Here is a 6,061-nt window from a genome sequence, read left to right as displayed (position 1 = left end):
ACAAGGCCGCCCATGTAGAGGAACATATCCCAAGTGCAGGCAAGAGCTTTTGGAATAGGCCCGGCTCCTGATGTTTGGGACAAATATGAAGACCAAATTGCACATCTGCTACGTATGTGCAGGAGGCCTAGTCCAGCCTGTCTATGTATTTTGGTTGGTAGTTCAGAGTCTGAGAGCCCCTGCGGTCTAGGTTAGTTGTCTCTGTTGGTCTTCCTATAGAGTTCCTATCCCCTCAGTGCATACAATCATTCCTCCTTTTCTTCCATAAAAGTCCTCAAGCTCCATCCTCAGCTTGGCTGTGGGTGTCTGTAGGCCTCTCAGTTAACTGCTGGGTGGAACTTCTCAGAGGACAACTTGCTCCTGTCTACAATCATAATAGAGTATCATTAACAGTGTTAGTGATTGGTGCTTGCCCTTGGAGTGGGTCGCAAGCTAGGACTATTTATTGGCTGGCCATCCTGTCAATCTCTGCTCTATCCTGAATCCGTGCATTTCTAGGAGACAGGATAATTTTAGTTGGGTGAGTTGGTTTCTCTATTGTTTCACTGGGGTTCTTATCCAGCTACAGGAAGTGGCCTTTTCTGGTTCTATATACCCAATATAGTGAGTCACAACTAAGGTCACCCACATTGATGCTTGTGCACCTTTATTGCAGATCTCTGTGTCTTCCTGGAGAAGCTCCCCACCTCCTCACCTCAGTCACTTGCACTTTTCCATTCATTTTCATGGCAATCTAGCCATCTTTCCTGTCCTTCTCCACACCTGATCCTGAACCCTGATTACCCTCACCATTCCTTCTTCCTCCATCTGTTTCTTATGACTATTTTATTCTCTCTTCTTAGTGAGATTCAAGCTTCCTAGCTTGGGCCTTCCTACTTGTTTAGCTTCTTTGGATTTGCTGAGTTTAATATGGTACCTGTATTTTATGGCTAATATCCACTTATAAATGAATATATACCATATATCTCCTTTTGGTATTGACTGGGTTAGCATGTCACTCACAATGGATAGTCTCAAGATCCATCCATTTGCCTAAAAAATTCATGATGTCTTTGTTTTTAATAACTGAACAGTATTCTACTGTATACATGTACTAAATTTTCTTAATTTATTTTTCAATTGAGTGATATCTAGGTTGTTTCTAGTATTTGTTTGTTTGTTTTTTGTTTTTGTTTGTTCTTTTGTTTTTGTTTTTGTTGTTTGTTTTGTTTGAGACAGGGTTTCTCTATATAGCCCTGGGTGTCCTGGAACTCACTCTGTAGACCAGGCTGGCCTCGAACTCAGAAATCCACCTGCCTGTGCTCCCAAGTGCTGAGATTAAAGGCATGCTGGGCACTTGTTTCTAGTTTTTGTCTATGATGAATGAAGCTGCTCTGAACATAGTTGAGAAAGTGTCTTTGTGGGATGTTGGAGCATCTTCTGAGCATGTGCCCAGCAGTAGTATAGCTTGATCTTCAGGTAGTACAAGTTCCAGGTTCCTGAGAAACTGCCAAATTGATTTGTAAAGCAGGTGTATATGTTTATACTCCTACCAGCAATGGAGGAATGATTGCTTTGCTCCATCATGCCTTCTTTTAAATAATCTTTCCAAAGGGGACTAAAATTCAAAGAAGCAGGATTTAGTACCTGGTGAGGGAAAGGTAAATTGTGTCTGTGTTGGTTCTGTGACAGATTCTACATGCTGAGCTTGATGTGGGATTGTATTTGAGGCAATTAGAGGGTACAACAGGGCACAGAGAGTTCTCTGCTATTGTGTATTCTCCAGGGAAACTATTCAGACATGGATTTAAGCCAATATTAAGCTGGGTTTTTATTACCCAAGCTATAATTGGTGTTCAAGGTATTTTAAGAACAAAGATCCTTGAGTGTAGTGATGGCTCAGCAGTAAAAGCACTGACTATTCTTCTAGATGTCCTTAGTTCAATTCCCAGCATCCACATGGTAGCTCAAAATCATCTATAATGGAATCCAGTGTATTCTTCTAGTGTGTGTCTGAAGACAGATACACTGTACTCATAAAAATAAATAATAAATAAATCTTTAAAAAGAGAGCAGAGACCCTGTTCTAGGCTGACATACTTCTGTTAAGAAGAACAGTTAGACAAAAGTTTAATAACAGAAATCAAAGCAAGGTTAGTACATTTAGAGACCTTTCTAGATGTATGGGCTATAATGGATGATGTTTTATTTTGGTGTTGGCTTGTGGTACTTTCTACCTGCTGAGTTTTATGGCCTGAATGGTACATCCACCATGAAGTCAGTTGTCCTAAAATCCGAGGTCCTATTAAGTTCTGTGTTCCTCTACTATCATCCATGGTGCCATGCCCCCAGTGTCTGTTTTTATTGTATTATTTAAAAGCATAAACACTTGATTTGGAGCAGTGGTTGGATTGAGTGGGATTTGGTGAACCTAACCATGTGGACAATTGCAAGGGCTCTCCTTGCTGCGGTTAGTGGAATGTAGGCTTTGAGAACAGTAGATGAAGAGTCATGGTGTAAACTACCTGATCCTTCAAGTCTCATTTCCAAGCTGTTCTCTGATACTGGACCATAGGTCTCAGTGTTATTGGTTGGAATCTGATTTAATCATGTAGCTCAGGATTTTGACTATCCTCCTGTCTCCTGTAACAATGTGGGTGCATGCTAGAGATACCATAGCAACTGTGCTGTATCCTCAGCATCAAAGTCACAAGATGAATGCCCTCACACCATCCTCGTTCTTTGTATACCTAAGCATCTAACACAGGTCTAAACCTCCAGAAGAAATTCATAATGGAGACCATGCCAAAAGTCCATTAACTCTGACCTTTTCTACTTCATATTTCTGGTCAATCATGAGGAACAGTCCTGGAAACCCTAAGCTGACTGATGTCAGAACCATGCTGTTCACATAAGAATAAAACTCACTCAGGTATGGCAGCTCACTCCATCTCACAGGGTAGTCTGAGGCAGGATGGTTTCTGAGATTTGGCACCTAGTATGGGCAACATACTGAGTTCAAGCTAACCTTAGATACACCATAAAACCCCACTTCAAAACATTAAAAAATAAAACAAAACCAAGTCCATATATCTATAACTAACAATTCAGTGTTCATTAGTTGTGTCAATGAATGGAGTTCATAACTATTTTTTGATCTAGTTTAAGTTCTTTTCCAGGGTTGAGATTTTATCCAATCTACCCTAACGTCATCAAAATCCCCAAATGAGAAAGTATTTTGTGATTCAACTATTAAATCAGACTGCAGATTTTCCTCGATTGGGTATAACTACAAAGGGGGCATTTCAGTGAAAATGTATAAATAGAGCAGGCAGGGTTTTGAAGCCTAAAGCCACTTGGAGTCACAGCTTACCCCTGTTGGGATCTAGAAATTTTTAATGTGTTCAGATCTGGTAAAAGTTCCTTAGCTCCACTGGGTCACTTGATCTCACTCAGTAGAATCTATCTTTAAGTTCACATCAATGTGTTATTTGTATATATTTTTAGTTAAGTAATTATCTTTTTGAGATAAGAACATAATTCCCAGAGCTTCTGCTGCCTCAGCAGCCCAAGGGAGAAGCAACAATCATACCAGTGTCTGATTCTTGTTGTAGGAAGTCATTTTTCAAAAAAGATTTATATATGTGAGCATGTGGTCATTCTCCTCAGACAATAGGACATTCCATTCTATTACAGATGGTTGTAAGCCACCATGTGGTTGCTGGGAAATAAACTCAGGTCCTCCAGATGAGCAGCCAGTGCTCTTAACTGCTGAGGCATCTATTTCTCCAGCACTAAAGTCATTTTTTTGAGTCTGTAGTTTCTGATTTCTTTTTGACACAGTCCCACTCTGAATTTCAGGGTGACATTGAACTCCAGGAAATTCTGAAGGGAGTTCCAGATATGAGTATTCAAATGTCTTCACTGATCTTTTCTGGGGGTGCTAGGTAAAAATTTTGAGACAGGCCTCTTCTCTCTATAGTCCTGGATGTCCTGGAAATGGTTCTGTAGACCACGCTTGTCCAGAACTCATAGACATTGCCTCCTGATTGTGGGATCAAAGGAATTAAAGGCTTGTGCCACCACCACCCAATTTGTGCTGATATTTAGGCCAATTTAAGCCTGGTATGTTTAGGAAAGGAAAGTGTGATCCACAGAGCAAGGTTCAGGATAGTGACGGCTGAGATACTATATTTCTTGTGTTGGATGCATCATCTCTTTGTGGAGACCAGGAAGTCCTCAAACATGCCTGATGAAGTTGGCTTCCTTTGTCTTAGTGTTCCAATTAAAAGTATAAACATTTTTGGGAAGGTAGTGGCCCATGTCTTTAATCCCAGCAGTTGGGAGGCAGAGGCAGAAGGATTTGAGTTCAAGGCCAACCTAGTCTACAGAGTGAGTGCCAGGATAGCCAAGAGCTACACAGAAAAACCCTGTCTCAAAAAAAAAAAACCAAAAACAAAAAAACAAACAAAAAAACAAAAAAAGAAAAAAAAGTGCAATCCTTCATTTTATATTTTATTTAATTTTATATTTAATTTAATTTTAAACTTCTTTCTTTTTTGGCTTTCTATTAGTTTCTAGAACTCTTGAAGTAACCTACAATGACATTGAGCTAGTAAGGTTCCTGATTTTTAACATGTAAATTATCAACTCCAACTCACATTCCTTCTTGTCCTTGTCCACGCTTTATTTAAAGTTTCAGACCTTGGTAATGGTAACAAAGGTTTTCAGACTCTTTTTAGTGTTTCTTTACCATCCGCTTCTACACTGTACCTTAAAGAGAATAAGCTTGTATCTTCCTTGGTTGATATGCCAGTACATGTGATAAACAACATGAAGTCAATAACTAATGCCTATTTCACAGATTGTCTAAGGCAGGCTCAGCTTGTTGAAATGCCAGTATATGTGATAAACAACATGAAGTCAATAACTAATGCCTATTGCACAGATATGTCCAAGGCAGGCTCCACTGAGAGGTTGCAGACCATGTGAAGGTTGGGAACTGGGTGTTTGCCTCTCCAGTTGTCTCTCCAGGGCCTGGGGTGTTGAACAATCTATTTGTTCATCAAGATGTGGGCTCCCCTGATGACCTCCTTCTCAGTAGGGTGTATTCATCTGAGATATGGTTGCAATTGGATGGGTCCTTTTGGGAAAGAATATGCTTTGGAGAGGCTTCATATACCAGAGAAAAGTATGGCTTTAAAAACTAACATCCAGTGATCAAAATGCATAACCTGCAACCTCTACCATCAAAGTAATGATATTTCCCAGTGAACTCTTTGTGTGGAAGATAGGCTTTCAAAGTTTTCTGAATGTTGTTTCTGCTTTTATGCTTCCCAGGATCATTTTTCCTGAAAAAAAATCAGACACAATGGACAATGACTCCCTTCCTACCCTCATTCAGTATGCAATAAAATCTCTACTGAAGGATGAAGCTTTAGCCATTTCTGCTCTGAAGGAAGTGCCCAGTCATCTATTCCCAGAGATGTTCAAGGGAGCCTTCACTGAAAGGTGTACCAAGGTTGTGACTGCAATGGTGTCTGCCTGGCCCTTCCCATTCCTTCCTGTAGGAACCTTGATAGAGGACCCTCACCTGGAGACTTTGAAAGCACTGCTTGATGGGTTGAATGTCCTGGTAACAGGGAAGGTTCATTCCAGGTAAACAAGACCCAGCTAGGGTGGAGTAAGGCTCTGTGTGTTCAGAGGAGGAACATTAGGGGACAGGGAGTATTTGACCAATGGTGGATCAGAGGCTCCTGACAGCATCAGCCTAGAGGGTTATAGAATCTGGGAATTGGCCTTATCCATCAGGGCAAATGATGAGAAATGTGGAGAACACAGCTATTAAGGAATAAATATGTCCCTGTTTGTCACACAGGCATAAATGGAATGAGGCTCATATTAAATGGAATGAAGACAGATAGAGCTTTAGTCGATTCCTTTTTAACTGAACATAGACCCCAGGCTTAATACTAGGCATAGGGAAAAAGACATTGGAAGGGGTAGCTCAAGTATAAGATATGGACTATATGGTATGTCTTAATCTTCTGAGAATTCTACCCTTTTCATCTACAATAGGTAC

At 40.4% G+C, this 6,061-nt stretch overlaps 1 protein-coding gene across 1 annotated transcript in view; it reads left to right on the top strand.

Annotated features, from left to right (window-relative positions):
• LOC116091699 (preferentially expressed antigen in melanoma-like protein 7) overlaps positions 1-6,061 on the top strand; it is a 36,575-nt gene that overhangs the window by 28,940 nt on the left and 1,574 nt on the right. The window lies entirely within an intron of this gene.

The sequence above is a fragment of the Mastomys coucha genome, unplaced genomic scaffold (genome assembly GCF_008632895.1).
Source record: "Mastomys coucha isolate ucsf_1 unplaced genomic scaffold, UCSF_Mcou_1 pScaffold15, whole genome shotgun sequence".
Classification (NCBI taxonomy): Eukaryota; Metazoa; Chordata; class Mammalia; order Rodentia; family Muridae; genus Mastomys; species Mastomys coucha.
The sequence above is the reverse complement of the archived record's forward strand: the minus strand, read 5'-3'. Positions and strand labels throughout refer to the sequence as shown.